This window comes from Rhinoderma darwinii, unplaced genomic scaffold, assembly GCF_050947455.1.
Source record: "Rhinoderma darwinii isolate aRhiDar2 unplaced genomic scaffold, aRhiDar2.hap1 Scaffold_4429, whole genome shotgun sequence".
Classification (NCBI taxonomy): Eukaryota; Metazoa; Chordata; class Amphibia; order Anura; family Rhinodermatidae; genus Rhinoderma; species Rhinoderma darwinii.
The window spans coordinates 45,105-72,938 of NW_027463887.1; the positions used below are offsets into that span (position 1 = coordinate 45,105).

Below are 27,834 nucleotides of genomic sequence, written 5' to 3' on the forward strand. Positions count from 1 at the left end.
TTTCACAATAGATTAAATAGGACTATGGATTAAAGCATTTAACGTCAATGGCCATTCTAAGCTGAATGTGCCTGCTTCTCGTCAGATCGCAGAAGTTATACAGCTTAAGGCCTCGCTAGTACCAGTGTGGGAGACTGTCTGTGAATCCGTGGTGCGGTTGACTTTTTATTATGTCGTTTAGATTTTGTTTCACAATCGATAAAAAAGGACTATGGATTAAAGCATTTAATGTCAATGACCATTCTAAGCTGAATGTGCCTGCTCTCGTCAGATCGCAGAAGTTACACAGCTTAAGGCCTCGCTAGTACCAGTGTGGGAGACTGTCTGGGAATCCGTGGTGCGGTTGACTTTTTATTATGTTGTTTAGATTTTGTTTCACAATCGATTAAAAATGACTATGGATTAAAGCATTTAATGTCAATGGCCATTCTAAGCTGAATGTCCCTGCTCTCGTCAGATCGCAGAAGTTACACAGCTTAAGGCCTCGCTAGTACCAGTGTGGGAGACTGTCTGGGAATCCGTGGTGCGGTTGCCTTTTTATTATGTTGTTTAGATTTTGTTTCACAATAGATTAAATAGGACTATGGATTAAGGCTTTTAATGTCAATGGCCATTCTAAGCTGAATATAACTGCTCTTGTCAAATCGCAGAAGTTACACAGCTTAAGGCCTCTCTAGTACCAGTGTGGGAGACTGTCTGGGAATCCGTGGTGCGGTTGACTTTTTATTATGTCGTTTAGATTTTGTTTCACAATCGATTAAAAAACGACTATGGATTAAAGCATTTAATGTCAATGGCCATTCTAAGCTGAATGTGCCTGCTCTCGTTAGATCCCAGAAGTTACACAGCTTAACGCCTCGCTAGTACCAGTGTGGGAGACTGTCTGGGAATCCGTGGTGCGGTTGACTTTTTATTATGTCTTTTAGATTTTGTTTCACAATAGATTAAATAGGACTATGGATTAAAGCATTTAACGTCAATGGCCATTCTAAGCTGAATGTGCCTGCTGTCGTCAGATCGCAGAAGTTACACAGCTTAAGGCCTCGCTAGTACCAGTGTGAGAGACTGTCTGGGAATCCGTGGTGCGGTTGACTTTTTATTATGTCGTTTAGATTTTGTTTCACAATCGATTAAAAAGGACTATGGATTAATGCATTTAACGTCAATGGCCATTCTAAGCTGAATGTGCCTGCTCTCGTCAGAACGCAGAAGTTACACAGCTTAAGGCCTCGCTAGTACCAGTGTGGGAGACTGTCTGGGAATCCTTGGTGCGGTTAAATTTTTATTATGTCGTTTAGATTTTGTTTCACAATCGATTAAAAAGGACTATGGATTAAAGCATTAAATGTCAATGGCCGTTCTAAGCTGAATGTCCCTGCTCTCGTCAGATCGCAGAAGTTACACAGCTTAAGGCCTCGCTAGTACCAGTGTGGGAGACTGTCTGGGAATCCGTGGTGCGGTTGCCTTTTTATTATGTTGTTTAGATTTTGTTTCACAATAGATTAAATAGGACTATGGATTAAGGCTTTTAATGTCAATGGCCATTCTAAGCTGAATGTGACTGCTCTCGTCAGATCACAGAAGTTACACAGCTTAAGGCCTCGCTAGTACCAGTGTGGGAGACTGTCTGGGAATCCGTGGTGCGGTTGACTTTTTATTATGTCGTTTAGATTTTGTTTCACAATCGATTAAAAAGGACTATGGATTAAAGCATTTAATGTCAATGGCCATTCTAAGCTGAATGTGCCTGCTCTCGTTAGATCGCAGAAGTTACACAGCTTAACGCCTCGCTAGTACCAGTGTGGGAGACTGTCTGGGAATCCGTGGTGCGGTTGACTTTTTATTATGTCGTTTAGATTTTGTTTCACAATCGAATAAAAAGGACTATGGATTAAAGCATTTAATGTCAATTGCCATTCTAAGCTGAATGTCCCTGCTCTCGTCAGATCGCAGAAGTTAGACAGCTTAAGGCCTCGCTAGTACCAGTGTGGGAGACTGTATGGGAATCCGTGGTGCGGTTGCCTTTTTATTATGTCGTTTAGATTTTGTTTCACAATCGATTAAAAAGGACTATGGATTAAAGCATTAAATGTCAATGGCCATTCTAAGCTGAATGTGCCTGCTCTCGTCAGATCGCAGAAGTTACACAGCTTAAGGCCTCGCTAGTACCAGTGTGGGAGACTGTCTGGGAATCCGTGGTGTGGTTGACTTTTTATTATGTCGTTTAGATTTTGTTTCACAATCGATTAAAAAGGACTATGGATTAAAGCATTTAATGTCAATGGCCATTCTAAGCTGAATGTGACTGCTCTCGTCAGATCGCAGAAGTTACATAGCTTAAGGCCTCACTAGTACCAGTGTGGGAGACTGTCTGGGAATCCGTGGTGCGGTTCACTTTTTATTATGTCGTTTAGATTTTGTTTCACAATAGATTAAATAGGACTATGGATTAAAGCATTTAACGTCAATGGCCATTCTAAGCTGAATGTGCCTGCTCTCGTCAGAACGCAGAAGTTACACAGCTTAAGGCCTCGCTAGTACCAGTGTGGGAGACTGTCTGGGAATCCGTGGTGCGGTTGACTTTTTATTATGTTGTTTAGATTTTGTTTGACAATAGATTAAATAGGACTATGGATTAAGGCTTTTAACGTCAATGGCCATTCTAAGCTGAATGTGCCTGCTCTCGTCAGATCGCAGTAGTTACACAGCTTAAGGCCTCGCTAGTACCAGTGTGGGAGACTGTCTGGGAATCCGTAGTGCGGTTGACTTTTTATTATGTCGTTTAGATTTTGTTTCACAATCGATTAAAAAGGACTATGGATTAAAGCATTTAATGTCAATGGCCATTCTAAGCTGAATGTGCCTGCTCTCGTTAGATCGCAGAAGTTACACAGCTTAACACCTCGCTAGTACCAGTGTGGGAGACTGTGTGGGAATCCGTGGTGCGGTTGACTTTTTATTATGTCGTTTAGATTTTGTTTCACAATAGATTAAATAGGACTATGGATTAAAGCATTTAACATCAATGGCAATTCTAAGCTGAACGTGCCTGCTCTTGTCAGATCGCAGAAGTTACACAGCTTAAGGCCTCGCTAGTACCAGTGTGGGAGACTGTGTGGGAATCCGTGGTGTGGTTGAATTTTTATTATGTCGTTTAGATTTTGTTTCACAATCGATTAAAAAGGACTATGGATTAAAGCATTTAATGTCAATGGCCATTCTAAGCTGAATGTCCCTGCTCTCGTCAGATCGCAGAAGTTACACAGCTTAAGGCCTCGCTAGTACCAGTGTGGGAGACTGTCTGGGAATCCGTGGTGTGGTTGACTTTTTATTATGTCGTTTAGATTTTGTTTCACAATCGATTAAAAAGGACTATGGATTAAAGCATTTAATGTCAATGGCCATTCTAAGCTGAATGTGACTGCTCTCGTCAGATCGCAGAAGTTACATAGCTTAAGGCCTCACTAGTACCAGTGTGGGAGACTGTCTGGGAATCCGTGGTGCGGTTCACTTTTTATTATGTCGTTTAGATTTTGTTTCACAATAGATTAAATAGGACTATGGATTAAAGCATTTAACGTCAATGGCCATTCTAAGCTGAATGTGCCTGCTCTCGTCAGAACGCAGAAGTTACACAGCTTAAGGCCTCGCTAGTACCAGTGTGGGAGACTGTCTGGGAATCCGTGGTGCGGTTGACTTTTTATTATGTTGTTTAGATTTTGTTTGACAATAGATTAAATAGGACTATTGATTAAGGCTTTTAACGTCAATGGCCATTCTAAGCTGAATGTGCCTGCTCTCGTCAAATCGCAGAAGTTACACAGCTTAAGGCCTCGCTAGTACCAGTGTGGGAGACTGTGTGGGAATCCGTAGTGCGGTTGACTTTTTATTATGTCGTTTAGATTTTGTTTCACAATCGATTAAAAAGGACTATGGATTAAAGCATTTAATGTCAATGGCCATTCTAAGCTGAGTGTGCCTGCTCTCGTTAGATCGCAGAAGTTACACAGCTTAACACCTCGCTAGTACCAGTGTGGGAGACTGTGTGGGAATCCGTGGTGCGGTTGACTTTTTATTATGTCGTTTAGATTTTGTTTCACAATAGATTAAATAGGACTATGGATTAAAGCATTTAACATCAATGGCAATTCTAAGCTGAATGTGCCTGCTCTCGTCAGATCGCAGAAGTTACACAGCTTAAGGCCTCGCTAGTACCAGTGTGGGAGACAGTCTGGGAATCCGTGGTGTGGTTGAATTTTTATTATGTCGTTTAGATTTTGTTTCACAATCGATTAAAAAGGACTATGGATTAAAGCATTTAATGTCAATGGCCATTCTAAGCTGAATGTCCCTGCTCTCGTCAGATCGCAGAAGTTACACAGCTTAAGGCCTCGCTAGTACCAGTGTGGGAGACTGTCTGGGAATCCGTGGTGCGGTTGACTTTTTATTATGTCGTTTAGATTTTGTTTCACAATCGATTAAAAATGACTATGGATTAAAGCATTTAATGTCAATGGCTATTCTAAGCTGAATGTGCCTGCTCTCGTCAGATCGCAGAAGTTACACAGTTTAAGGCCTCGCTAGTACCAGTGTGGGAGACTGTCTGGGAATCCGTGGTGCGGTTGACTTTTATTATGTCGTTTAGATTTTGTTTCACAATCGATTAAAAAGGACTATGGATTAAAGCATTTAATGTTAATGGCCATTCTAAGCTGAATGTCCCTGCTCACGTCAGATCGCAGAAGTTACACAGCTTAAGGCTTCGCTAGTACCAGTGTGGGAGACTGTCTGGGAATCCGTGGTGCGGTTGACTTTTTATTATGTTGTTTAGATTTTGTTTCACAATAGATTAAAAAGGACTATGGATTAAGACTTTTAATGTCAATGGCCATTCTAAGCTGAATGTGCCTGCTCTCGTCAGATCGCAGAAGTTACACAGCTTAAGGCCTCGCTAGTACCAGTGTGGGAGACTGTCTGGGAATCCGTGGTGTGGTTGACTTTTTATTATGTTGTTTAGATTTTGTTTCACAATCGATAAAAAAGGACTATGGATTAAAGCATTTAATGTCAATGGCCATTCTAAGCTGAATGTGCCTGCTCTCGTTAGATCGCAGAAGTTACACAGCTTAACGCCTCGCTAGTACCAGTGTGGGAGACTGTCTGGGAATCCGTGGTGCAGTTGACTTTTTATTATGTTGTTTAGATTTTGTTTCACAATAGATTAAATAGGACTATGGATGAAAGCATTTAACGTCAATGGCCAGTCTAAGCTGAATGTGCCTGCTCTCGTCAGATCGCAGAAGTTACACAGCTTAAGGCCTCGCTAGTACCAGTGTGGGAGACAGTTTGGGAATCCGTGGTGCGGTTGACTTTTTATTATGTCGTATAGATTTTGTTTCACAATAGATTAAATAGGACTATGGATTAAAGCATTTAACATCAATGGCAATTCTAAGCTGAATGTGCCTGCCCTCGTCAGATCGCAGAAGTTACACAGCTTAAGGCCTCGCTAGTACCAGTGTGGGAGACTGTCTGGGAATCCGTGGTGTGGTTGAATTTTTATTATGTCGTTTAGATTTTGTTTCACAATCGATTAAAAAGGACTATGGATTAAAGCATTTAATGTCAATGGCCATTCTAAGCTGAATGTCCCTGCTCTCGTCAGATCGCAGAAGTTACACAGCTTAAGGCCTCGCTAGTACCAGTGTGGGAGACTGTCTGGGGATCCGTGGTGCGGTTGACTTTTTATTATGTCGTTTAGATTTTGTTTCACAATCGATTAAAAATGACTATGGATTAAAGCATTTAATGTGAATGGCCATTCTAAGCTGAATGTGCCTGCTCTCGTCAGATCGCAGTAGTTACACGGTTTAAGGCCTCGCTAGTACCAGTGTGGGAGACTGTCTGGGAATCCGTGGTGCGGTTGACTTTTATTATGTCGTTTAGATTTTGTTTCACAATCGATTAAAAAGGACTATGGATTAAAGCATTTAATGTTAATGGCCATTCTAAGCTGAATGTCCCTGCTCTCGTCAGATCGCAGAAGTTACACAGCTTAAGGCTTCGCTAGTACCAGTGTGGGAGACTGTCTGGGAATCCGTGGTGCGGTTGACTTTTTATTATGTTGTTTAGATTTTGTTTCACAATAGATTAAATAGGACTATAGATGAAAGCATTTAACGTCAATGGCCATTCTAAGCTGAATGTGCCTGCTCTCGTCATATCGCAGAAGTTACACAGCTTAAGGCCTCGCTAGTACCAGTGTGGGAGACTGTTTGGGAATCCGTGGTGCGGTTGACTTTTTATTATGTTGTTTCGATTTTGTTTGACAATAGATTAAATAGTACTATGGATTAAGGCTTTTAATGTCAATGGCCATTCTAAGCTGAATGTGCCTGCTCTCGTCAGATCGCAGAAGTTACACAGCTTAAGGCCTCGCTAGTACCAGTGTGGGAGACTGTCTGGGAATCCGTGGTGCGGTTGACTTTTTATTATGTCGTTTAGATTTTGTTTCACAATCGATTAAAAAGGACTATGGATTAAAGCATTTAATGTCAATGGCCATTCTAAGCTGAATGTGCCTGTTCTCGTTAGATCGCAGAAGTTACACAGCTTAACACCTCGCTAGTACCAGTGTGGAAGACTGTCTGGGAATCCGTGGTGCGGTTGACTTTTTATTATGTCGTTTAGATTTTGTTTCACAATAGATTAAATAGGACTATGGATTAAAGCATTTAACGTCAATGGCCATTCTAAGCTGAATGTGCCTGCTCTCGTCAGATCGCAGAAGTTACACAGCTTAAGGCCTCGCTAGTACCAGTGTGGGAGACTGTCTGGGAATCCGTGGTGCGGTTGAATTTTTATTATGTCGTTTAGATTTTGTTTCACAATCGATTAAAAAGGACTATGGATTAAAGCATTTAATGTCAATGGCCATTCTAAGCTGAATGTCCCTTCTCTCGTCAGATCGCAGAAGTTACACAGCTTAAGGCCTCGCTAGTACCAGTGTGGGAGACTGTCTGGGAATCCGTGGTGCGGTTGAATTTTTATTATGTCGTTTAGATTTTGTTTCACAATCGATTAAAAAGGACTATGGATTAAAGCATTTAATGTCAATGGCCATTCTAAGCTGAATGTGCCTGCTCTCGTCAGATCGCAGAAGTTACACAGCTTAAGGCCTCGCTAGTACCAGTGTGGGAGACTGTCTGGGAATCCGTGGTGCGGTTGACTTTTTATTATGTCGTTTAGATTTTGTTTCACAATAGATTAAATAGGACTATGGATTAAAGCATTTAACGTCAATGGCCATTCTAAGCTGAATGTGCCTGCTCTCGTCAGATCGCAGAAGTTACACAGCTTAAGGCCTCGCTAGTACCAGTGTGGGAGACTGTCTGGGAATCCGTGGTGCGGTTGACTTTTTATTATGTTGTTTAGATTTTGTTTCACAATAGATTAAATAGGACTATGGATTAAAGCATTTAATGTCAATGGCCATTCTAAGCTGAATGTGCCTGCTCTCGTCAGATCGCAGAAGTTACACAGCTTAAGGCCTCGCTAGTACCAGTGTGGGAGACTGTCTGGGAATCCGTGGAGCGGTTGACTTTTTATTATGTCGTTTAGATTTTGTTTCACAATAGATTAAATAGGACTATGGATTAAGGCTTTTAATGTCAATGGCCATTCTAAGCTGAATGTGCCTGCTCTCGTCAGATCGCAGAAGTTACACAGCTTAAGGCCTCGCTAGTACCAGTGTGGGAGACTGTCTGGGAATCCGTGGTGCGGTTGAATTTTTATTATGTCGTTTAGATTTTGTTTCACAATCGATTAAAAAGGACTATGGATTAAAGCATTTAATGTCAATGGCAATTCTAAGCTGAATGTCCCTGCTCTCGTCAGATCGCAGAAGTTACACAGCTTAACCCCTTAAGGACGCAGCCTAGTTTGGGCCTTAAGGCTCAGAGCCCATTTTTCAAATCTGACATATTTCACTTTATGTGGTAATAACGTCGGAATGCTTAAACCTATCCAAGCGATTCTGAGATTGTTGTTTTCTCGTGACACATTGGGCTTCATGTTCGTGGTAAAATTTGGTCGATATATTCAGTGTTTATTGGTGAAAAATTGCAAAATTTAGTGAAAATTTGGAAAAAATAGCATTTTTCAGAATTTTAATGCATCTGCTTGTAAAACAGACTGTTATACCACCCAAAATAGTTACTAGTTCACACTTCCCATATGTCTACTTTAGATTGGCATCGTTTTTTGAACATTCTTTTATTTTTCTTGGACGTTACAAGGCTTAGAACCTAAACAGCAATTTCTCATATTTTTAAGAAAATTTCAAAATCCTTTTTTTTAAGGTACCTCTTGAGTTCTGAAGAGGCTTTGAGGGGCCTATGTATTAGAAACCCTGATAAAACACCCCATTTTAAAAACTAGACCCCTCAAAGTATTCAAAACAGCATTTAGAAAGTTTTTTAACCCTTCAGGCATTTCACAAGAATTAAAGCAAAGTGGAGGTGAAATTTGCAAATTTCATTTTTCTTGCTGAACTTCAATTTTATACATTTTTTTTCTGTAACACAGAAGGTTTTACCAGAGAAACACTACTAAATATGTATTGTCCAGATTCTGCAGTTTTTAGAAATGTCCCACATGTGTCTCTATTGCGCTCATGAACTAAAACACAAGCCCTAGAAGCAAAGAAGCACTTAGTGCATTTTGAGTCCTCTTTTTTATTAGAATATATTTTAGGCAGCATGCCAGGTTTGAAGAGGTGTTGAGGTGCCAAAACAGTAGGAATCCCTGAATAGTGACCCCATTTTGGAAACTACACCCCTCAAGGAATTCATTTATGGTTGTTGTTACAATTTTGACCGCACAGTTTTTTCACAGCACCTATTTGAATTGGGCTGTGAAATTAAAAAAATGTCATTATTTCCAATAAGATGTCATTTGTGATCAAAATTTATTATTTTCACAGGAAACAAAATACCCCATTTTGTTGCCCAATTTGTCCTTAGTGCAGCAATACCCCATTTATGGTGATAAACTGCCGTTTGGGCCCATGGGAGGGCTCAGAATGAAAGGAGCGCTATGTGTTTGTTGGAGTCCAGATTTTGCTGGATTGGTTTTCGGGTGCCATGTTGCATTTGCAGAGCCCCAGAGGTATCAAAGCAATGGAAACCCACAGAAGTGACCCCATTTTGGAAACTACACCCCTCAAGGAATTCAAATATGGTTGTTGTTACAATTTTGACCGCACAGTTTTTTCACAGCACCTATTTGAATTGGGCTGTGAAATGAAAAAAATTACATTTTTTCCAATAAGATGACATTTTTTATCAAAATTTCTTATTTTCACAAGGAACAAAATACCCCATTTTGTTGCCCAATTTCTCCTGAGTGCAGCAATACCCCATTTGTGGCGATAAACTGCAGTTTGGGCCCATGGGAGGCCTCAGAAGTGAAGTAGCGCTGTGTGTTCTTTGGAGTGCAGATTTTGCTGGTTTGGTTTTCGGGTGCCATCTCGCATTTGCAGAGCCCCAGAGGTATCAAAGCAATGGAAACCCACTAGAACTGACCCCATTTTGGAAACTACACCCCTCAAGGAATTCATTTATGGGTGTTGTGACCATTTAGACCCTATAGTTTCTTCACAGAACTTATTTGAATTGGGCTGGGAATTAAAAAAAATAATATTTTTTCCAATAATATGTCGTTTTAGCTCAAAAATTCTTATTTTCACAAGAAATAAAATACTACATTTTGTTGCCCAATTTGTCCTGAGTGCGGCAATACCCCATTTGTGACGATAAACTGCTGTTTGGGCCCATGGGAGGGCTCAGAAGGAAAGGAGCGCTATGTGTTTGTTGGAGTACAGATTTTGCTGGTTTGGTTTTCGGGTGCCATGTCGCATTTGCAGAGCCCCATAGGTATCAAAGCAATGGAAACCCACCAGAAGTGACCCCATTTTGGAAACTACACCCCTCAAGGAATTCATTTATGGGTGTTGTGACCATTTTGACCCCATAGTTTTTTCACAGAACTTATTTGAATTGGGCTTGGAATTAAAACAAAATTAATTTTTTCCAATAATATGTAGTTTTGGCTGAAAATTTCTTATTTTCACAAGAAATAAAATACCCCATTCTGTTGCGCAATTTGTCCTGAGTGCAGCAATACCCCATTTGTGATGATAAACTGCCGTTTGGGCCCATGGGAGGGCTCAGAACGAAAGGACCACCATTTGGCCTACTGGGGATTTTCTCGTGCAAAGTCATGTGTGCAGAAGCCCCAGTACAGTTGAAACCCGTAAGAAGTGACCCCGTTTTAAAAACTACACCCTTAAGGCATTCATCTAGAGGTGTAGTGAGCATTTTGACCAGAGAGATACACCCCATAAACTGTAATGTGGGTTCTCCTGGGTATGACAATACCCTCAATGTGGCTGTTATCAGCTGCTTGGGCACACAGCAGGGCTCAGAAGGGAAAGATAATGGGGGATAAGCTGTGCGGAGTACATCAGGGTAAGTAGAATTGGGGTAAATTATAAAACAAGGGATGTATGATAAATTTTAAAACACTCTTTCATACAGAGCTCTGGTTTTTCGGGACACGCGTTACATTGATATATTGTGTCCTCCCTTATACCCCTCTTATAGCAGACTTTGCACCTCTTTTGACTTTTTCCCTTCTTGTCAGTTTGGGGAACTTCTCCTGGAAAGTGTTGCCCTGGTACGATGCGTGTGGCCTCGCTTCCAGAAGTACTGGGTGCCCCCCCGTTCCTGGTCCCTAAAGATTAGGTTCTTGATAATCACCTCTTGAAATTCCAGGAAAGTTCCCCTCTGGCCTGTACATCGACGTAGCACGTACACATTGTACAATGCCATCTGTATGATGTGCCCGGCCAGCTTCTTATACCACACTGCATGGCGCTGTAGGGCTTCGGGACTTGATCTGACAAGTCCACCCCTCCCATGTACCTATTGTAGTACAGGATGCAGTCTGGTTTAGGGGTCTATGTACTGGTACCTCGTGCAGGTACATGGGTACTGGTGTGACATCTCTCTTGTTCTTGTACTTGACACACAATATGTTGCTGCTAGAATGTGCCCTGCGCTCACCCCTTCTTGTTTGCCCTGCAGAGTCTTAGGGAGGCCTCTCAGATTACTTCTAGAAGTGCCGCATGCCTCAGGACTGGAAGCGAGGCAGTTGAAGAGTGGGACGCCGGTATAAAAATTATCCAGGTAGAGGTGGTAACCCTGGTCCAGCAGTGGGTGCACCAAATCCCACACAATTTTTGCATTAACTCCCAGTAAGGGGGGGCATTCTGGGGGCTGAGCACTGGTGTCCTTCCCTTCATATATCCTAAACCTGTATGTATACCCTGATGCACTCTCGCACAGCTCATACATCTTCACGCCATACCTTGCCCTCTTACCCGGCAGGTACTCGCGGAATTGAACCCTCCCTTTAAAATCCACCAAGGACTCATCAATAGAAATACACTTCTTGGGGGTGTATGCTTGGGAAAACCAGGCACTGGAACGGTCTAATAGGGGTCTCCGTTTATACAAACGGTCAAAACTGGGGTCATCTCGGGGTGGGCACGGCTCATTATCAGTATAATGTAAGAAGCCAAGTATTGCCAGATTTTTTATTTTTTTTTAGGTTCCAGTTCAGTTCTGAAGTTGCTTTGACGGACCTATATATTAGAAACCCCTATCAAACACCCCATTTTAGAAACTAGACCCCTCAAAGTATTCACAACAGCATTTAGAAAGTTTATGAACACTTTAGGTGTTTCACAGGAATTTAGAGCAAAGTAGAGGTGAAATTAAAAAAAAAAATTTGTCAGAAAATCCTCTTTATACCATTTTTTTTATAACACAAAAGGTTTTACCAGAGAAACGCAACTTAATACTTATTGCCCAGATTCTGCAGTTTTGAGAAATATCCCACATGTGGCCCTAGTGCGGTAATGGACTGAAGCACCGGCCTCCGAAGCAAAGGAGCACCTAGTGGATTTTGAGCCCTCCTTTTTATTAGGCACCATGTCCGGTTTGAAGAGGTCTTGTGGTGCCAAAACAGTGGAAACCCCCCAAAAGTGACCCCATTTTGAAAACTAGACCCCTTGAGGAATCCATTGTAGTTTTCTTGCGGTGCATGCGGCTTTTTGATCAGTTTTTATTCTATTTTTAGGTGGCGTGGTGACTAAAAAACAGCAATTCTACTATTGTTTTTTTATTCTATTTTTTTTACAGCGTTCACCGTGCGCTATAAATGACATATTCACTTTATTCTGCGGGGCGATACGATTATGGCGATACCAGATGTTTATAGTTTTTTTTATGTCTTATGGCGTTTGCACAATAAAATACGTTTTGTAAACAATCATTCACTTTTTGTGTTACCTTATTCTAAGAGCCAGAACGTTTTTATTTGACCATCAATAAAGCCGTGCGAGGACTTATTTTTTGCGTAACGAACTGCAGTTTCCATCAGTACCATTTTTAGGGACATGCGACTTTTTGATCTCTTTTTATTCCATTTTTTGGGAGGTGAAGTGACCAAACAATTGTTATTGTGGTACGGTTTATTATAATTTTCTTTTACGGCGTTCACCGCGCAGGATAAATAACGAAATAGTTTTGTAGTTCAGGCCGTTACGGACGCGGCGATACCAATTATGTATAGTTTATTTGTTTGTTTATATATTTTTATTAATAATAAAGGACTGATAAGGGAAAAGGGGGACTTTTTACTTTTATTACTTTTAAAACTTTTATTTTCTTATTTTTACACAACTTTTTTTAACTTTTTTTTAACTTTATTACTTTGTCCCATTAGGGGACTTGAGGGCAGGAGGCCCTGATCGCTATTCTAATACACTGCACTACATGCGTAGTGCAGTGTATTAGAACTGTCAGCTACTCACTGACAGCAAGCATAGTGGGTCCTGACGTTGTCAGGACCCACTAGGCTTCCGTCGATGGCAGAGCCGGACGCCATTGTTTGGTGTCCGGTTGCCATAGCCACCATCGCCAGCCGCTATCGCGTAGCAGGCTGGCGATTGTAGCTTAACCCCTAAAAAGCCGTGATCACTATTGAACACGGCTTTTAAGGGGTTAACCAGCGGGGACACAGCGATCGGTCCCCGCTGTAGGAGCTGTGACAGCTGCTGTACGAGACAGCAGCGTCACAGCTCCTGTATGTGTCGGGAGGACGGCCGAAATGGCCTTTATCCCCGCGACGTAATAATCCGTCGCTGAGCGCTAACGATACAGTTAGCGCGACGGATTATTACGTCGCTGAGCGCGAAGGGGTTAATGCCTCGCTAATACCAGTGTGGGAGACTGTCTGGGAATCCGTGGTGCGGTTGACTTTTTATTATGTCGTTTAGATTTTGTTTCACAATAGATTAAATAGGACTATGGATGAAAGCATTTAACGTCAATGGCCATTCTAAGCTGAATGTGCCTGCTCTCGTCAGATCGCAGAAGTTACACACCTTAAGGCCTGCTAGTACCAGTGTGGGAGACTGTCTGGGAATCCGTGATGCAGTTAAATTTTTTTTATGTCGTTTAGATTTTGTTTCACAATCGATTAAAAAGGACTATGGATTAAAGCATTTAATGTCAATGGCCATTCTAAGCTGAATGTGCCTGCTCTCGTCAGATCGCAGAAGTTACACAGCTTAAGGCCTCGCTAGTACCAGTGTGGGAGACTGTCTGGGAATCCGTGGTGCGGTTGACTTTTTATTATGTCGTTTAGATTTTGTTTCACAATAGATTAAATAGGACTATGGATTAAAGCATTTAACGTCAATGGCCATTCTAAGCTGAATGTGCCTGCTCTCGTCAGATCGCAGAAGTTACACAGCTTAAGGCCTCGCTAGTACCAGTGTGGGAGACTGTCTTGGAATCCGTGGTGCGGTTGACTTTTTATTATGTCGTTTAGATTTTGTATCACAATCGATTAAAAAGGACTATGGATTAAAGCATTTAATGTCAATGGCTATTCTAAGCTGAATGTGCCTGCTCTCGTTAGATCGCAGAAGTTACACAGCTTAACGCCTCGCTAGTACCAGTGTGGGAGACTGTCTGGGAATCCGTGGTGCGGCTGACTTTTTAATATGTCGTTTAGATTTTGTTTCACAATAGATTAAATAGGACTATGGATTAAAGCATTTAACGTCAATGGCCATTCAAAGCTGAATGTGCCTGCTCTCTTCAGATCGCAGAAGTTACACAGCTTAAGGCCTCGCTAGTACCAGTGTGGGAGACTGTCTTGGAATCCGTGGTGCGGTTGACTTTTTATTATGTCGTTTAGATTTTGTTTCACAATCGATTAAAAAGGACTATGGATTAAAGCATTTAATGTCAATGGCTATTCTAAGCTGAATGTGCCTGCTCTCGTTAGATCGCAGAAGTTACACAGCTTAACGCCTCGCTAGTACCAGTGTTGGAGACTGTCTGGGAATCCGTGGTGCGGTTGACTTTTTATTATGTCGTTTAGATTTTGTTTCACAATAGATTAAATAGGACTATGGATTAAAGCATTTAACGTCAATGGCCATTCTAAGCTGAATGTGCCTGCTCTCGTCAGATCGCAGAAGATACACAGCTTAATGCCTCGCTAGTACCAGTGTGGGAGACTGTCTGGGAATCCGTGGTGCGGTTGACTTTTTGTTATGTCGTTTAGATTATGTTTCACAATAGATTAAATAGGACTATGGATTAAAGCATTTAACGTCAATGGCCATTCTAAGCTGAATGTGCCTGCTCTCGTCAGATCGCAGAAGTTACACAGCTTAAGGCCTCGCTAGTACCAGTGTGGGCGACTCTCTGGGAATCCGTGGTGCGGTTGAATTTTTATTATGTCGTTTAGATTTTGTTTCACAATCGATTAAAAAGGACTATGGATTAAAGCATTTAATGTCAATGGCCATTCTAAGCTGAATGTCCCTGCTCTCGTCAGATCGCAGAAGTTACACAGCTTAAGGCCTCGCTAGTACCAGTGTGGGAGACTGTCTGGGAATCCCTGGTGCGGTTGACTTTTTATTATGTCGTTTAGATTTTGTTTCACAATCGATTAAAAAGGAATATGGATTAAAGCATTTAATGTCAATGGCCATTCTAAGCTGAATGTGCCTGCTCTCGTCAGTTTGCAGAAGTTACACAGCTTAAGGCCTCGCTAGTACCAGTGTGGGAGAATCTCTGGGAATCCGTGGTGCGGTTGACTTTTTATTATGTTGTTTAGATTTTGTTTCACAATCGATTAAAAAGGACTATGGATTAAAGCATTTAATGTCAATGGCCATTCTAAGCTGAATGTGCCTGCTCTCGTCAGATCTCAGAAGTTACACAGCTTAAGTCCTCGCTAGTACCAGTGTCGGAGACTGTCTGGGAATCCGTGGTGCGGTTGACTTTTTATTATGTCGTTTAGATTTTGTTTCACAATAGATTAAATAGGACTATGGATTAAAGCATTTAATGTTGATGGCCATTCTAAGCTGAATGTGCCTGCTCTCGTCAGAACGCAGAAGTTACACAGCTTAAGGCCTCGCTAGTACCAGTGTGGGAGACTGTCTGGGAATCCGTGGTGCGGTTGAGTTTTTATTATGTCGTTTAGATTTTGTTTCACAATCGATTAAAAAGGACTATGGATTAAAGCATTTAATGTCAATGGCCATTCTAAGCTGAATGTTCCTGCTCTCGTCAGATCGCAGAAGTTACACAGCTTAAGGCCTCGCTAGTACCAGCGTGGGAGACTGTCTGGGAATCCGTGGTGCGGTTGACTTTTTATTATGTCGTTTAGATTTTGTTTCACAATCGATTAAAAAGGACTATGGATTAAAGCATTTAATGTCAATGGCCATTCTAAGCTGAGTGTCCCTGCTCTCGTCAGATTGCAGAAGTTACACAGCTTAAGGCCTCGCTAGTACCAGTGTGGGAGACTGTCTGGGAATCCGTGGTGCGGTTGAATTTTTATTATGTCGTTTAGATTTTGTTTCACAATCGATTAAAAAGGACTATGGATTAAAGCATTTACTGTCAATGGCCATTCTAAGCTGAATGTCCCTGCTCTCGTCAGATCGCAGAAGTTACACAGCTTAAGGCCTCGCTAGTACCAGTGTGGGAGACTGTCTGGGAATCCATGGTGCGGTTGCCTTTTTATTATGTCATTTAGATTTTGTTTCACAATCGATTAAAAAGGACTATGGATTAAAGCATTTAATGTCAATGGCCATTCTAAGCTGAATGTGCCTGCTCTCGTCAGATCGCAGAAGTTACACAGCTTAAGGCCTCGCTAGTACCAGTGTGGGAGACTGTCTGGGAATCCGTGGTGCGGTTGACTTTTTATTATGTCGTTTAGATTTTGTTTCACAATCGATTAAAAAGGACTATGGATTAAAGCACTTAATGTCAATGGCCATTCTAAGCTGAATGTCCCTGCTCTCGTCAGATCGCAGAAGTTACACAGCTTAAGGCCTCGTTAGTACCAGTGTGGGAGACTGTGTGGGAATCCGTGGTGCGGTTGAATTTTTATTATGTCGTTTAGATTTTGTTTCACAATCGATTAAAAAGGACTATGGATTAAAGCATTTACTGTCAATGGTCATTCTAAGCTGAATGTCCCTGCTCTCGTCAGATCGCAGAAGTTACACAGCTTAAGGCCTCGCTAGTACCAGTGTGGGAGACTGTCTGGGAATCCGTGGTGCGGTTGACTTTTTATTATGTCATTTAGATTTTGTTTCACAATCGATTAAAAAGGACTATGGATTAAAGCATTTAATGTCAATAGCCATTCTAAGCTGAATGTGCCTGCTCTCGTCAGATCGCAGAAGTTACACAGCTTAAGGCTTCGCTAGTACCAGTGTGGGAGACTGTCTGGGAATCCATGGTGCGGTTGACTTTTTATTATGTCGTTTAGATTTTGTTTCACAATCGTTAAAAAAGGACTATGGATTAAAGCATTTAATGTCAATGGCCATTCTAAGCTGAATGTGCCTGCTCTCGTCAGATCGCAGAAGTTACACAGCTTAAGGCCTCGCTAGTACCAGTGTGGTTGACTGTCTGGGAATCCGTGGTGCGGTTGACTTTTTATTATGTCGTTTAGATTTTGCTTCACAATAGATTAAATAGGACTATGGATTAAAGCATTTAACGTCATTGGCCATTCTAAGCTGAATGTGCCTGCTCTCGTCAGAACGCAGAAGTTACACAGCTTAAGGCCTCGCTAGTACCAGTGTGGGAGACTGTCTGGGAATCCGTGGTGCGGTTGAATTTTTATTATTTCGATTAGATTTTGTTTCACAATCGATTAAAAAGGACTATGGATTAAAGCATTTAATGTCAATGGCCATTCTAAGCTGAATGTCACTGCTCTCGTCAGATCGCAGAAGTTACACAGCTTAAGGCCTCGCTAGTACCAGTGTGGGAGACTGTCTGGGAATCCGTGGTGTGGTAGACTTTTTATTATGTCGTTTAGATTTTGTTTCACAATCGATTAAAAAGGACTATGGATTAAAGCATTTAATGTCAATGGCCATTCTAAGCTGAATGTGCCTGCTCTCGTCAGATCGCAGAAGTTACACAGCTTAAGGCCTCGCTAGTACCAGTGTGGGAGACTGTCTGGGAATTCGTGGTGCGGTTGACTTTTTATTATGTCGTTTAGATTTTGTTTCACAATAGATTAAAAAGGACTATGGATTAAAGAATTTAACGTCAATGGCCATTCTAAGCTGAATGTGCCTGCTCTCGTCAGAACGCAGAAGTTACACAGCTTAAGGCCTCGCTAGTACCAGTGTGGGAGACTGTCTGGGAATCCATGGTGCGGTTGACTTTTTATTATGTCGTTTAGATTTTGTTTCACAATAGATTAAATAGGACTATGGATTAAAGCATTTAACGTCAATGGCCATTCTAATTTGAATGTGCCTGCTCTCGTCAGAACGCAGAAGTTACACAGCTTAAGGCCTCGCTAGTACCAGTGTGGGAGACTGTCTGGGAATCCGTGGTGCGGTTGAAGTTTTATTATGTCGTTTAGATTTTGTTTCACAATCGATTAAAAAGGATTATGGATTGAAGCATTTAACGTCAATGGCCATTCTAAGCTGAATGTCCCTGCTCTCGTCAGATCGCAGAAATTACACAGCTTAAGCCCTCGCTAGTACCAGTGTGGGAGACTGTCTGGGAATCCATGGTGCGGTTGACTTTTTATTATGTCATTTAGATTTTGTTTCACAATCGATTAAAAAGGACTATGGATTAAAGCATTTAATGTCAATGGCCATTCTATGCTGAATGTGCCTGCTCTCGTCAGATCGCAGAAGTTACACAGCTTAAGGCCTCGCTAGTACCAGTGTGGGAGACTGTCTGGGAATCCGTGGTGCGGTTGACTTTTTATTATGTCGTTTAGATTTTGTTTCACAATCGATTAAAAAGGACTATGGATTAAAGCATTTAATGTCAATGGCCATTCTAAGCTGAATGTGCCTACTCTCGTCAGATCGCAGAAGTTACACAGCTTAAGGCCTCGCTAGTACCGGTGTGGGAGACTGTCTGGGAATCCGTGGTGTGGTTGACTTTTTATTATGTCGTTTAGATTTTGTTTCACAATAGATTAAAAAGGACTATGGATTAAAGCATTTAATGTCAATGGCCATTCTAAGCTGAATGTGCCTGCTCTCGTCAGATCGCAGAAATTACACAGCTTAAGGCCTCGTTAGTACCAGTGTGGGAGACTGTCTGGGAATCCGTGGTGCGGTTGACTTTTTATTATGTCGTTTAGATTTTGTTTCACAATAGATTAAATAGGACTATGGATTAAAGCATTTAACGTCATTGGCCATTCTAAGCTGAATGTGCCTGCTCTCGTCAGAACGCAGAAGTTACACAGCTTAAGGCCTCGCTAGTACCAGTGTGGGAGACTGTCTGGGAATCCGTGGTGTGGTTGAATTTTTATTATGTCGATTAGATTTTGTTTCACAATCGATTAAAAAGGACTATGGATTAAAGCATTTAATGTCAATGGCCATTCTAAGCTGAATGTCACTGCTCTCGTCAGATCGCAGAAGTTACACAGCTTAAGGCCTCGCTAGTACCAGTGTGGGAGACTGTCTGGGAATCCGTGGTGTGGTTGACTTTTTATTATGTTGTTTAGATTTTGTTTCACAATAGATTAAATAGGACTATGGATTAAGGCTTTTAATGTCAATGGCCATTCTAAGCTGAATGTGCCTGCTCTCGTCAGATCGCAGAAGTTACACAGCTTAAGGCCTCGCTAGTACCAGTGTGGGAGACTGTCTGGGAATCCGTGGTGCGGTTGACTTTTTATTATGTCGTTTAGATTTTGTTTCACAATCGATTAAAAAGGACTATGGATTAAAGCATTTAATGTCAATGGCCATTCTAAGCTGAATGTGCCTGCTCTCGTCAGATCGCAGAAGTTACACAGCTTAAGGCCTCGCTAGTACCAGTGTGGGAGACTGTCTGGGAATCCGTGGCGCGGTTGACTTTTTATAATGTCGTTTAGATTTTGTTTCACAATAGATTAAAAAGGACTATGGATTAAAGCATTTAATGTTAATGGCCATTCTAAGCTGAATGTGCCTGCTCTCGTCAGATCGCAGAAATTACACAGCTTAAGGCCTCGCTTGTACCAGTGTGGGAGACTGTCTGGGAATCCGTGGTGCGGTTGACTTTTTATTATGTCGTTTAGATTTTGTTTCACAATAGATTAAATAGGACTATGGATTAAAGCATTTAACGTCAATGGCCATTCTAAGCTGAATGTGCCTGCTCTCGTCAGAACGCAGAAGTTACACAGCTTAAGGCCTCGCTAGTACCAGTGTGGGAGACTGTCTGGGAATCCGTGGTGCGGTTGACTTTTTATTATGTCGTTTAGATTTTGTTTCACAATAGATTAAATAGGACTATGGATTAAAGCATTTAACGTCAATGGCCATTCTAAGCTGAATGTCCCTGCTCTCGTCAGATCGCAGAAGTTACACAGCTTAAGGCCTCGCTAGTACCAGTGTGGGAGACTGTCTGGGAATCCGTGGTGCGGTTGAATTTTTATTATGTCGTTTAGATTTTGTTTCACAATCGATTAAAAAGGACTATGGATTAAAGCATTTAATGTCAATGGCCATTCTAAGCTGAATGTCCCTACTCTCGTCAGATCGCAGAACTTACACAGCTTAAGGCCTCGCTAGTACCAGTGTGGGAGACTGTCTGGGAATCCGTGGTGCGGTTGAATTTTTATTATGTCGTTTAGATTTTGTTTCACAATCGATTAAAAAGGACTATGGATTAAAGCATTTAATGTCAATGGCCATTCTAAGCTGAATGTGCCTGCTCTCGTCAGATCGCAGAAGTTACACAGCTTAAGGCCTCGCTAGTACCAGTGTGGGAGGCTGTCTGGGAATCCGTGGTGCGGTTGACTTTTTATTATGTTGTTTAGATTTTGTTTCACAATAGATTAAATAGGACTATGGATTAAGGCTTTTAATGTCAATGGCCATTCTAAGCTAAATGTGCCTGCTCTCGTCAGATCGCAGAAGTTACACAGCTTAAGGCCTCGCTAGTACCAGTGTGGGAGACTGGCTGGGAATCCGTGGTGCGGTTGACTTTTTATTATGTCGTTTAGATTTTGTTTCACAATCGATTAAAAAGGACTATGGATTAAAGCATTTAATGTCAATTGCCATTCTAAGCTGAATGTGCCTGCTCTCGTCAGATCGCAGAAGTTACACAGCTTATGGCCTCGCTAGTACCAGTGTGGGAGACTGTCTGGGAATCCGTGGTGCGGTTGACTTTTTATTATGTTGTTTAGATTTTGTTTCACAATAGATTAAATAGGACTATGGATTAAGGCTTTTAATGTCAATGGCCATTCTAAGCTAAATGTGCCTGCTCTCGTCAGATCGCAGAAGTTACACAGCTTAAGGCCTCGCTAGTACTAGTGTGGGAGACTGGCTGGGAATCCGTGGTGCGGTTGACTTTTTATTATGTCGTTTAGATTTTGTTTCACAATCGATTAAAAAGGACTATGGATTAAAGCATTTAATGTCAATTGCCATTCTAAGCTGAATGTGCCTGCTCTCGTCAGATCGCAGAAGTTACACAGCTTATGGCCTCGCTAGTACCAGTGTGGGAGACTGTCTGGGAATCCGTGGTGCGGTTGACTTTTTATTATGTCGTTTAGATTTTGTTTCACAATAGATTAAAAAGGACTATGGATTAAAGCATTTAATGTCAATGGCCATTCTAAGCTGAATGTGCCTGCTCTCGTCAAATCGCAGAAATTACACAGCTTAAGGCCTCGCTAGTACCAGTGTGGGAGACTGTCTGGGAATCCGTGGTGCGGTTGACTTTTTATTATGTCGTTTAGATTTTGTTTCACAATAGATTAAATAGGACTATGGATTAAAGCATTTAACGTCAATGGCCTTTCTAAGCTGGATGTGCCTGCTCTCGTCAGAACGCAGAAGTTACACAGCTTAAGGCCTCGCTAGTACCAGTGTGGGAGACTGTCTGGGAATCCGTGGTGCGGTTGCCTTTTTATTATGTCGTTTAGATTTTGTTTCACAATAGATTAAATAGGACTATGGATTAAAGCATTTAACGTCAATGGCCATTCTAAGCTGAATGTGCCTGCTCTCGTCAGATCGCAGAAGTTACACAGCTTAAGGCCTCGCTAGTACCAGTGTGGGAGACTGTCTGGGAATCCGTGGTGCGGTTTACTTTTTATTATGTCGTTTAGATTTTGTTTCCCAATCGATTAAAAAGGACTATGGATTAAAGCATTTAATGTCAATGGCCATTCTAAGCTGAATGTGCCTGCTCTCGTCAGATCGCATAAGTTACACAGCTTAAGGCCTCGCTAGTACCAGTGTGGGAGACTGTCTGGGAATCCGTGGTGCGGTTTACTTTTTATTATGTCGTTTAGATTTTGTTTCCCAATCGATTAAAAAGGACTATGGATTAAAGCATTTAATGTCAATGGCCATTCTAAGCTGAATGTGCCTGCTCTCGTCAGATCGCATAAGTTACACAGCTTAAGGCCTCGCTAGTACCAGTGTGGGAGACTGTCTGGGAATCCGTGGTGCGGTTGACTTTTTATTATGTCGTTTAGATTTGTTTCACAATCGATTAAAATGGACTATGGATTAAAGCATTTATTGTCAATGGCCATTCTAAGCTGAATGTGCCTACTCTCGTCAGATCGCAGAAGTTACACAGCTTAAGGCCTTGCTAGTACCAGTGTGGGAGACTGTCTGGGAATCCGTGGTGCGGTTGACTTTTTATTATGTCGTTTAGAATTTGTTTCACAATCGATTAAAAATAATAATAAACTAAAGCTTTAAAAGTTAATGGCCATTCTTAGCTGAAATGTGCCTTTTCTCGTCAAATCGCAGATGAATAACACTTTCACACCTCGCTAGTACCAGTGTGGGAGACTTTCTGGGAATCCGTGGTGCTGTTGACTTTTTATTATGTCGTTTAGAATTTTTTTCACAATCGTTTAAAAAATAAAAATAGACTAAAGCTTTAAAAGTTAATAGCCATTCTAAGCTTAAATGTGCCTTTTCTCGTCAAATCCCAGATATATAACACTTTAAGGCCCCGCTAGTACCAGTGTGGGAGACTGTCTGGGAATCCGTGGCGCGGTTGACTTTTTATTATGTCGTTTAGATTTGTTTCACAATCGATTAAAATGGACTATGGATTAAAGCATTTATTGTCTATGGCCATTCTAAGCTGAATGTGCCTGTTCTCGTCAAATCGGAAAAGTTACACAGCTTAAGGCCTCGCTAGTCCCAGTCTGGGAGTCCGAGGTGCGGTTGACTTTTTATTATGTCGTTTAGATTTGATTCACAATCTATTAAAATGGACTATGGATTAATGCATTTATTGTCAAAGGCCATTCTAAGCTGAATGTGCCTGCTCTCGTCAGATAGCAGAAGTTACACAGCTTAAGGCCTCACTAGTACCAGTGTGGGAGACTGTCTGGGAATCCGTGGTGCGTTTGGCTTTTTATTATGTCATTTAGAATTTGTTTCACAATCGATTAAAAATAATAATAAACTAAAGCTTTAAAAGTTAATGGCCATTCTTAGCTGAAATATGCCTTTTCTCGTCAAATCGCAGATGAATAACACTTTAACACCTCGCTAGTACCAGTGTGGGAGACTTTCTGGGAATCCGTGGTGCTGTTGACTTTTTATTATGTCGTTTAGAATTTGTTTCACAATCGATTAAAAATAATAATAGACTAAAGCTTTAAAAGTTAATGCCCATTCTTAGCTGAAATGTACCTTTTCTCGTCAAATCGCAGATGAATAACACTTTAACACCTCGCTAGTGCCAGTGTGGGAGACTGTCTGGGAATCCGTGTTGCTGTTGACTTTTTATTATGTCGTTTAGAATTTGTTTCACAATCGATTAAAAATTAAAAATAGACTAAAGCTTTAAAAGTTAATAGCCATTCTAAGCTTAAATGTGCCTTTTCTCGTCAAATCGCAGATATATAACACTTTAAGGCCTCACTAGTACGAGTGTGAGAGACTGTCTGGGAATCCGTGGTGCGGTTGACTTTTTATTATGTCGTTTAGATTCTGTTTCACAATCGATTAAATAGGACTATGGATTAAAGCATTTAAGATCAATGGCCATTCTAAGCTGCATGTTCCTGCTCTCGTCAGATCGCAGCAGTTACACAGCTTAAGGCCTCGCTAGTACCAGTGTGGGAGACTGTCTGGGAATCCGTGGTGCGGTTGACTATTTATTATGTTGTTTAGATTTTGTTTCACAATCGATTAAAATGGACTATGGATTAAAGCATTTAATGTCAATGGCCATTCTAAGCTGAATGTCCCTGCTCTCGTCAGATCGCAGAAGTTACACAGCTTAAGGCCTCGCTAGTACCAGTGTGGGAGACTGTCTGGGAATACGCGGTGCGGTTGACTTTTTATTATGTCGTTTAGATTTTGTTTTACAATAGATTAAATAGGACTATGGATTAAAGCATTTAACGTCAATGGCCATTCTAAGCTAAATGTGCCTGCCCTCGTCAGATCGCAGAAGTTACACAGCTTAAGGCCTCGCTAGTACCAATGTGGGAGACTGTCTGGGAATCCGTGGTGCGGTTGACTTTTTATTACGTCGTTTAGATTTGTTTCACAATCGATTAAAATGGACTATGGATTAAAGCATTTAATGTCAATGGCCATTCTAAGCTGAATGTGCCTGCTCTCGTCAGATTGCAGAAGTTACACAGTGTAAGGCCTCGCTAGTACCAGCGTGGGAGACTGTCTGGGAATCCGTGGTGCGGTTGCCTTTTTATTATGTAGTTTAGAATTTGTTTCACAATCGATTAAAAATAATAATAAACTAAAGCTTTTAAAGTTAATGGCCATTCTTAGCTGCAATGTGCCTTTTCTCGTCAAATCGCAGATGAATAACACTTTAACACCTCGCTAGTACCAGTGTGGGAGACTTTCTGGGAATCCGTGGTGCTGTTGACTTTTTATTATGTCGTTTAGAATTTGTTTCACAATCGTTTAAAAATAAAAATAGACTAAAGCTTTAAAAGTTAATAGCCATTCTAAGCTTAAATGTGCCTTTTCTCGTCAAATCGCAGATATATAACACTTTAAGGCCTCGCTAGTACGAGTGTGAGAGACTGTCTGGGAATCCGTGGTGCGGTTGACTTTTAATTATGTTGTTTAGATTTTGTTTCACAATAGATTAAATAGGACTATGGATTAAAGCATTTAACGTCAATGGCCATTCTAAGCTGTATGTCCCTGCTCTCGTCAGATCGCAGAAGTTACACAGCTTAAGGCCTCGCTAGTACCAGTGTGGGAGACTGTCTGGGAATCCGTGGTGTGGTTGACTTTTTATTATGTCGTTTAGATTTTGTTTCACAATCGATTAAAAAGGACTATGGATTAAAGCATTTAATGACAATGGCCATTCTAAGCTGAATGTGCTGCTCTCGTCAGCTCGCAGAAGTTACCCAGCTTAAGGCCTCGGTAGTACCAGTGTGGGAGACTGTCTGGGAATCCGTGGTGCAGTTGACTTTTTATTATGTCGTTTAGATTTTGTTTCACAATCGATTAAAAAGGACTATGGATTAAAGCATTTAATGACAATGGCCATTCTAAGCTGAATGGGCCTGCTCTCGTCATATTGCAGTAGTTACACAGCTTAAGGCCTCGCTAGTACCAGTGAGGGAGACTGTCTGGGAATCCGTGGTGCAGTTGACTTTTATTATGTCATTTAGATTTTGTTTCACAATAGATTAAATAGGACTATTGATTAAAGCAGTTATTGTCAATGGCCATTCTAAGCTGAATGTGCCTCCTCTCATCAGATCGCAGAAGTTACACAGCATAAGGCCCTGCTAGTACCAGTGTGGGAGACTGTCTGGGAATCCATGGTGCGGTTGACTTTTTATTTTGTCGTTTAGAATTTGTTTCACAATCGATTAAAAATAATAATAAACTAAAGCGTTAAAAGTTAATGGCTATTCTTAGCTGAAATGTGGCTTTTCTCGTCAAATCGCAGATGAATAACACTTTAACACCTCGCTAGTACCAGTGTCGGAGACTTTCTGGGCTTCCGTGGTGCTGTTGACTTTTTATTATGTCGTTTAGAATTTGTTTCACAATTGTTTAAAAATAAAAATAGACTAAAGCATTAAAAGTTAATAGCCATTCTAAGCTTAAATGTGCCTTTTCTAGTCAAATCGCAGATATAAAACACTTTAAGGCCTCGCTAGTACGAGTGTGAGAAACTGTCTGGGAATCCGAGGTGCGGTTGACTTTTTATTGTCGTTTAGATTTGTTTCACAATCGATTAAAAAGGACTATGGATTAAAGCATTTAATGTCAATGGCCATTCTAAGCTGAATGTGCCTGCTTTCGTCAGATCGCAGACGTTACACAACTTAAGGCCTCGCTAGTACCAGTGTGGGAGACTGTCAGGGAATCTGTGGTGCGGTTGGATTTTTATTATGTCGTTTAGATTTTGTTTCACAATAGATTAAATAGGACTATGGATTAAAGCATTTAACATAAATGGCCATGCTAAGCTGAATGTGCCTGCTCTCGTCAGATCGCAGAAGTTACACAGCTTAAGGCCTCGCTAGTACCAGTGTGGGAGACTGTCTGGGAATCCGTGGTGCGGTTGACTTTTTATTATGTCATTTAGATTTTGTTTCACAATCGATTAAAAAGGACTATGGATTAAAGCATTTAATGTCAATGGCCATTCTAAGCTGAGTGTCCCTGCTCTCGTCAGATCGCTGAAGTTACACAGCTTAAGGCCTTGCTAGTACCAATGTGGGAGACTGTCTGGGAATCCGTGGTGCGGTTGCCTTTTTATTATGTTGTTTAGATTTTGTTTCACAATAGATTAAATAGGACTATGGATTAAAGCTTTTAGTGTCAATGGCCATTCTAAGCTGAATGTGCCTGCTCTCGTCAGATCACAGAAGTTACACAGCTTAAAGCCTCGCTAGTACCAGTGTGGGAGACTGTCTGGGAATCCTTGGTGCGGTTGACCTTTTATTATGTCGTTTAGATTTTGTTTCACAATCGATTAAAAAGCACTATGGATTAAAGCATTTAATGTCAATGGCCATTCTAAGCTGAATGTGCCTGCTCTCGTCAGATCGCAGAAGTTACACAGCTTAAGACCTCGCTAGTACCAGTGTGGGAGACTGTCTGGGAATCCGTGGTTCGGTTGACTTTTTATTATGTCGTTTAGATTTTGTTTCACAATCGATTAAAAAGGACTATGGATTAAAGCATTTAATGTCAATGGCCATTCTAAGCTGAATGTGCCTGCTCTCGTCAGATCGCAGAAGTTACACAGCCTAAGGCCTCGCTAGTATCAGTGTGGGAGACTGTCTGGGAATCCGTGGTGCGGTTGACTTTTTATTATGTCGTTTAGATTTTGTTTCACAATCGATTAAAAAGGACTATGGATTAAAGCATTTAATGTCAATGGCCATTCTAAGCTGAATGTGCCTGCTCTCATCAGATCGCAGAAGTTACACAGCTTTAGGCCTCGCTAGTACCAGCGTGGGAGACTGTCTGGGAATCCGTGGTGCGGTTGACTTTTTATTATGTCGTTTAGATTTTGTTTCACAATAGATTAAATAGGACTATGGATTAAAGCATTTAACGTCAATGGCCATTCTAAGCTGAATGTGCCTGCTCTCGTCAGATCGCAGAAGTTACACAGCTTAAGGCCTCGCTAGTACCAGTGTGGCAGACTGTCTGGGAATACGTGGTGCGGTTGAATTTTTATTATGTCGTTTAGATTTTGTTTCACAATCGATTAAAAAGGACTATGGATTAAAGCATTTAATATCAATGGCCATTCTAAGCTGAATGTCCCTGCTCTCGTCAGATCGCAGAAGTTACACAGCTTTAAGTTTTTTGCTAGTACCATTGTGGGAGACTTTCTAGGCTTCTGTGGTGCTGTTGACTTTTTATTATGTCGTTTAGAATTTCTTTCACAATTGTTTAAAAATAAAAATAGACTAAAGCTTTAAAACTTAATAGCCATTCTAAGCTTAAATGTGCCTTTTCTCGTCAAATCGCAGATATATAACACTTTAAGGCCTCGCTAGTACGAGTGTGAGAGACTGTCTGGGAATCCGAGGTGCGGTAGACTTTTAATTATGTTGTTTAGATTTTGTTTCACAATCGATTAAAAAGGACTATGGATTAAAGCATTTAATGTCAATGGCCATTCTAAGCTGAATGTGCCCGCTCTTGTCAGATCACAGAAGTTACACAGCTTAAGG

At 41.2% G+C, this 27,834-nt stretch overlaps 88 pseudogenes; all 88 read left to right on the forward strand.

The window, feature by feature from the left end:
- The first annotated feature begins 43 nt into the window (after positions 1-43).
- On the forward strand, positions 44-163 carry LOC142714995 (5S ribosomal RNA; annotated as a pseudogene).
- A 67-nt stretch (positions 164-230) lies between these two features.
- Positions 231-349, forward strand: LOC142714785 (5S ribosomal RNA; annotated as a pseudogene).
- A 67-nt stretch (positions 350-416) lies between these two features.
- Positions 417-535, forward strand: LOC142714807 (5S ribosomal RNA; annotated as a pseudogene).
- Positions 536-1,161: 626 nt separating this feature from the next.
- On the forward strand, positions 1,162-1,280 carry LOC142715012 (5S ribosomal RNA; annotated as a pseudogene).
- Positions 1,281-1,347: 67 nt separating this feature from the next.
- On the forward strand, positions 1,348-1,466 carry LOC142714909 (5S ribosomal RNA; annotated as a pseudogene).
- A 67-nt stretch (positions 1,467-1,533) lies between these two features.
- On the forward strand, positions 1,534-1,652 carry LOC142714969 (5S ribosomal RNA; annotated as a pseudogene).
- A 67-nt stretch (positions 1,653-1,719) lies between these two features.
- LOC142714944 (5S ribosomal RNA) lies at positions 1,720-1,838 on the forward strand (annotated as a pseudogene).
- A 67-nt stretch (positions 1,839-1,905) lies between these two features.
- LOC142714773 (5S ribosomal RNA) lies at positions 1,906-2,024 on the forward strand (annotated as a pseudogene).
- A 67-nt stretch (positions 2,025-2,091) lies between these two features.
- On the forward strand, positions 2,092-2,210 carry LOC142714727 (5S ribosomal RNA; annotated as a pseudogene).
- Positions 2,211-2,463: 253 nt separating this feature from the next.
- Positions 2,464-2,582, forward strand: LOC142714732 (5S ribosomal RNA; annotated as a pseudogene).
- Positions 2,583-2,649: 67 nt separating this feature from the next.
- On the forward strand, positions 2,650-2,768 carry LOC142714891 (5S ribosomal RNA; annotated as a pseudogene).
- Positions 2,769-2,835: 67 nt separating this feature from the next.
- Positions 2,836-2,954, forward strand: LOC142715022 (5S ribosomal RNA; annotated as a pseudogene).
- Positions 2,955-3,207: 253 nt separating this feature from the next.
- Positions 3,208-3,326, forward strand: LOC142714776 (5S ribosomal RNA; annotated as a pseudogene).
- A 253-nt stretch (positions 3,327-3,579) lies between these two features.
- LOC142714745 (5S ribosomal RNA) lies at positions 3,580-3,698 on the forward strand (annotated as a pseudogene).
- Positions 3,699-3,765: 67 nt separating this feature from the next.
- Positions 3,766-3,884, forward strand: LOC142715021 (5S ribosomal RNA; annotated as a pseudogene).
- Positions 3,885-4,137: 253 nt separating this feature from the next.
- Positions 4,138-4,256, forward strand: LOC142715045 (5S ribosomal RNA; annotated as a pseudogene).
- A 67-nt stretch (positions 4,257-4,323) lies between these two features.
- On the forward strand, positions 4,324-4,442 carry LOC142714714 (5S ribosomal RNA; annotated as a pseudogene).
- Positions 4,443-4,509: 67 nt separating this feature from the next.
- Positions 4,510-4,628, forward strand: LOC142714800 (5S ribosomal RNA; annotated as a pseudogene).
- Positions 4,629-4,694: 66 nt separating this feature from the next.
- LOC142714890 (5S ribosomal RNA) lies at positions 4,695-4,813 on the forward strand (annotated as a pseudogene).
- A 67-nt stretch (positions 4,814-4,880) lies between these two features.
- On the forward strand, positions 4,881-4,999 carry LOC142714728 (5S ribosomal RNA; annotated as a pseudogene).
- A 67-nt stretch (positions 5,000-5,066) lies between these two features.
- Positions 5,067-5,185, forward strand: LOC142714952 (5S ribosomal RNA; annotated as a pseudogene).
- Positions 5,186-5,252: 67 nt separating this feature from the next.
- LOC142714957 (5S ribosomal RNA) lies at positions 5,253-5,371 on the forward strand (annotated as a pseudogene).
- A 253-nt stretch (positions 5,372-5,624) lies between these two features.
- Positions 5,625-5,743, forward strand: LOC142714872 (5S ribosomal RNA; annotated as a pseudogene).
- Positions 5,744-5,810: 67 nt separating this feature from the next.
- On the forward strand, positions 5,811-5,929 carry LOC142714984 (5S ribosomal RNA; annotated as a pseudogene).
- A 66-nt stretch (positions 5,930-5,995) lies between these two features.
- On the forward strand, positions 5,996-6,114 carry LOC142714846 (5S ribosomal RNA; annotated as a pseudogene).
- Positions 6,115-6,181: 67 nt separating this feature from the next.
- On the forward strand, positions 6,182-6,300 carry LOC142714970 (5S ribosomal RNA; annotated as a pseudogene).
- A 67-nt stretch (positions 6,301-6,367) lies between these two features.
- On the forward strand, positions 6,368-6,486 carry LOC142715050 (5S ribosomal RNA; annotated as a pseudogene).
- Positions 6,487-6,739: 253 nt separating this feature from the next.
- On the forward strand, positions 6,740-6,858 carry LOC142714796 (5S ribosomal RNA; annotated as a pseudogene).
- A 67-nt stretch (positions 6,859-6,925) lies between these two features.
- On the forward strand, positions 6,926-7,044 carry LOC142715051 (5S ribosomal RNA; annotated as a pseudogene).
- A 67-nt stretch (positions 7,045-7,111) lies between these two features.
- Positions 7,112-7,230, forward strand: LOC142715055 (5S ribosomal RNA; annotated as a pseudogene).
- Positions 7,231-7,297: 67 nt separating this feature from the next.
- On the forward strand, positions 7,298-7,416 carry LOC142715056 (5S ribosomal RNA; annotated as a pseudogene).
- Positions 7,417-7,483: 67 nt separating this feature from the next.
- Positions 7,484-7,602, forward strand: LOC142714762 (5S ribosomal RNA; annotated as a pseudogene).
- Positions 7,603-7,669: 67 nt separating this feature from the next.
- LOC142714797 (5S ribosomal RNA) lies at positions 7,670-7,788 on the forward strand (annotated as a pseudogene).
- Positions 7,789-13,639: 5,851 nt separating this feature from the next.
- On the forward strand, positions 13,640-13,758 carry LOC142715057 (5S ribosomal RNA; annotated as a pseudogene).
- Positions 13,759-13,825: 67 nt separating this feature from the next.
- Positions 13,826-13,944, forward strand: LOC142714760 (5S ribosomal RNA; annotated as a pseudogene).
- A 253-nt stretch (positions 13,945-14,197) lies between these two features.
- LOC142714980 (5S ribosomal RNA) lies at positions 14,198-14,316 on the forward strand (annotated as a pseudogene).
- A 67-nt stretch (positions 14,317-14,383) lies between these two features.
- LOC142715048 (5S ribosomal RNA) lies at positions 14,384-14,502 on the forward strand (annotated as a pseudogene).
- Positions 14,503-14,569: 67 nt separating this feature from the next.
- LOC142714979 (5S ribosomal RNA) lies at positions 14,570-14,688 on the forward strand (annotated as a pseudogene).
- A 67-nt stretch (positions 14,689-14,755) lies between these two features.
- LOC142714813 (5S ribosomal RNA) lies at positions 14,756-14,874 on the forward strand (annotated as a pseudogene).
- Positions 14,875-14,941: 67 nt separating this feature from the next.
- Positions 14,942-15,060, forward strand: LOC142714852 (5S ribosomal RNA; annotated as a pseudogene).
- A 253-nt stretch (positions 15,061-15,313) lies between these two features.
- On the forward strand, positions 15,314-15,432 carry LOC142715044 (5S ribosomal RNA; annotated as a pseudogene).
- A 67-nt stretch (positions 15,433-15,499) lies between these two features.
- LOC142714869 (5S ribosomal RNA) lies at positions 15,500-15,618 on the forward strand (annotated as a pseudogene).
- Positions 15,619-15,685: 67 nt separating this feature from the next.
- LOC142715064 (5S ribosomal RNA) lies at positions 15,686-15,804 on the forward strand (annotated as a pseudogene).
- A 67-nt stretch (positions 15,805-15,871) lies between these two features.
- Positions 15,872-15,990, forward strand: LOC142715029 (5S ribosomal RNA; annotated as a pseudogene).
- Positions 15,991-16,057: 67 nt separating this feature from the next.
- LOC142714968 (5S ribosomal RNA) lies at positions 16,058-16,176 on the forward strand (annotated as a pseudogene).
- A 67-nt stretch (positions 16,177-16,243) lies between these two features.
- On the forward strand, positions 16,244-16,362 carry LOC142715058 (5S ribosomal RNA; annotated as a pseudogene).
- Positions 16,363-16,429: 67 nt separating this feature from the next.
- On the forward strand, positions 16,430-16,548 carry LOC142714826 (5S ribosomal RNA; annotated as a pseudogene).
- Positions 16,549-16,615: 67 nt separating this feature from the next.
- Positions 16,616-16,734, forward strand: LOC142714735 (5S ribosomal RNA; annotated as a pseudogene).
- A 67-nt stretch (positions 16,735-16,801) lies between these two features.
- On the forward strand, positions 16,802-16,920 carry LOC142714919 (5S ribosomal RNA; annotated as a pseudogene).
- A 67-nt stretch (positions 16,921-16,987) lies between these two features.
- LOC142714729 (5S ribosomal RNA) lies at positions 16,988-17,106 on the forward strand (annotated as a pseudogene).
- Positions 17,107-17,173: 67 nt separating this feature from the next.
- Positions 17,174-17,292, forward strand: LOC142714850 (5S ribosomal RNA; annotated as a pseudogene).
- A 67-nt stretch (positions 17,293-17,359) lies between these two features.
- On the forward strand, positions 17,360-17,478 carry LOC142714988 (5S ribosomal RNA; annotated as a pseudogene).
- Positions 17,479-17,545: 67 nt separating this feature from the next.
- Positions 17,546-17,664, forward strand: LOC142714842 (5S ribosomal RNA; annotated as a pseudogene).
- A 67-nt stretch (positions 17,665-17,731) lies between these two features.
- Positions 17,732-17,850, forward strand: LOC142714761 (5S ribosomal RNA; annotated as a pseudogene).
- Positions 17,851-17,917: 67 nt separating this feature from the next.
- LOC142714981 (5S ribosomal RNA) lies at positions 17,918-18,036 on the forward strand (annotated as a pseudogene).
- Positions 18,037-18,103: 67 nt separating this feature from the next.
- On the forward strand, positions 18,104-18,222 carry LOC142715008 (5S ribosomal RNA; annotated as a pseudogene).
- A 67-nt stretch (positions 18,223-18,289) lies between these two features.
- Positions 18,290-18,408, forward strand: LOC142714765 (5S ribosomal RNA; annotated as a pseudogene).
- Positions 18,409-18,475: 67 nt separating this feature from the next.
- LOC142714961 (5S ribosomal RNA) lies at positions 18,476-18,594 on the forward strand (annotated as a pseudogene).
- A 67-nt stretch (positions 18,595-18,661) lies between these two features.
- Positions 18,662-18,780, forward strand: LOC142714781 (5S ribosomal RNA; annotated as a pseudogene).
- A 67-nt stretch (positions 18,781-18,847) lies between these two features.
- Positions 18,848-18,966, forward strand: LOC142714955 (5S ribosomal RNA; annotated as a pseudogene).
- Positions 18,967-19,033: 67 nt separating this feature from the next.
- On the forward strand, positions 19,034-19,152 carry LOC142714956 (5S ribosomal RNA; annotated as a pseudogene).
- Positions 19,153-19,219: 67 nt separating this feature from the next.
- Positions 19,220-19,338, forward strand: LOC142715059 (5S ribosomal RNA; annotated as a pseudogene).
- A 67-nt stretch (positions 19,339-19,405) lies between these two features.
- LOC142714731 (5S ribosomal RNA) lies at positions 19,406-19,524 on the forward strand (annotated as a pseudogene).
- A 67-nt stretch (positions 19,525-19,591) lies between these two features.
- On the forward strand, positions 19,592-19,710 carry LOC142714808 (5S ribosomal RNA; annotated as a pseudogene).
- Positions 19,711-19,777: 67 nt separating this feature from the next.
- Positions 19,778-19,896, forward strand: LOC142714757 (5S ribosomal RNA; annotated as a pseudogene).
- Positions 19,897-19,963: 67 nt separating this feature from the next.
- Positions 19,964-20,082, forward strand: LOC142714835 (5S ribosomal RNA; annotated as a pseudogene).
- Positions 20,083-20,335: 253 nt separating this feature from the next.
- Positions 20,336-20,454, forward strand: LOC142714758 (5S ribosomal RNA; annotated as a pseudogene).
- A 67-nt stretch (positions 20,455-20,521) lies between these two features.
- On the forward strand, positions 20,522-20,640 carry LOC142714847 (5S ribosomal RNA; annotated as a pseudogene).
- Positions 20,641-20,707: 67 nt separating this feature from the next.
- Positions 20,708-20,826, forward strand: LOC142714743 (5S ribosomal RNA; annotated as a pseudogene).
- Positions 20,827-20,893: 67 nt separating this feature from the next.
- LOC142714823 (5S ribosomal RNA) lies at positions 20,894-21,012 on the forward strand (annotated as a pseudogene).
- Positions 21,013-21,079: 67 nt separating this feature from the next.
- LOC142714746 (5S ribosomal RNA) lies at positions 21,080-21,198 on the forward strand (annotated as a pseudogene).
- Positions 21,199-21,265: 67 nt separating this feature from the next.
- On the forward strand, positions 21,266-21,384 carry LOC142714829 (5S ribosomal RNA; annotated as a pseudogene).
- Positions 21,385-21,451: 67 nt separating this feature from the next.
- LOC142714815 (5S ribosomal RNA) lies at positions 21,452-21,570 on the forward strand (annotated as a pseudogene).
- Positions 21,571-21,637: 67 nt separating this feature from the next.
- Positions 21,638-21,756, forward strand: LOC142714764 (5S ribosomal RNA; annotated as a pseudogene).
- Positions 21,757-21,823: 67 nt separating this feature from the next.
- Positions 21,824-21,942, forward strand: LOC142714964 (5S ribosomal RNA; annotated as a pseudogene).
- A 67-nt stretch (positions 21,943-22,009) lies between these two features.
- On the forward strand, positions 22,010-22,128 carry LOC142714838 (5S ribosomal RNA; annotated as a pseudogene).
- A 66-nt stretch (positions 22,129-22,194) lies between these two features.
- Positions 22,195-22,313, forward strand: LOC142714939 (5S ribosomal RNA; annotated as a pseudogene).
- A 614-nt stretch (positions 22,314-22,927) lies between these two features.
- LOC142714926 (5S ribosomal RNA) lies at positions 22,928-23,046 on the forward strand (annotated as a pseudogene).
- Positions 23,047-23,675: 629 nt separating this feature from the next.
- On the forward strand, positions 23,676-23,794 carry LOC142714882 (5S ribosomal RNA; annotated as a pseudogene).
- Positions 23,795-23,861: 67 nt separating this feature from the next.
- Positions 23,862-23,980, forward strand: LOC142714717 (5S ribosomal RNA; annotated as a pseudogene).
- A 67-nt stretch (positions 23,981-24,047) lies between these two features.
- LOC142714977 (5S ribosomal RNA) lies at positions 24,048-24,166 on the forward strand (annotated as a pseudogene).
- A 626-nt stretch (positions 24,167-24,792) lies between these two features.
- Positions 24,793-24,911, forward strand: LOC142714820 (5S ribosomal RNA; annotated as a pseudogene).
- Positions 24,912-25,348: 437 nt separating this feature from the next.
- On the forward strand, positions 25,349-25,467 carry LOC142715041 (5S ribosomal RNA; annotated as a pseudogene).
- A 624-nt stretch (positions 25,468-26,091) lies between these two features.
- LOC142714881 (5S ribosomal RNA) lies at positions 26,092-26,210 on the forward strand (annotated as a pseudogene).
- Positions 26,211-26,649: 439 nt separating this feature from the next.
- Positions 26,650-26,768, forward strand: LOC142714925 (5S ribosomal RNA; annotated as a pseudogene).
- Positions 26,769-26,835: 67 nt separating this feature from the next.
- Positions 26,836-26,954, forward strand: LOC142714914 (5S ribosomal RNA; annotated as a pseudogene).
- Positions 26,955-27,021: 67 nt separating this feature from the next.
- LOC142715066 (5S ribosomal RNA) lies at positions 27,022-27,140 on the forward strand (annotated as a pseudogene).
- Positions 27,141-27,207: 67 nt separating this feature from the next.
- LOC142714903 (5S ribosomal RNA) lies at positions 27,208-27,326 on the forward strand (annotated as a pseudogene).
- The last annotated feature ends 508 nt before the right edge of the window (positions 27,327-27,834 follow it).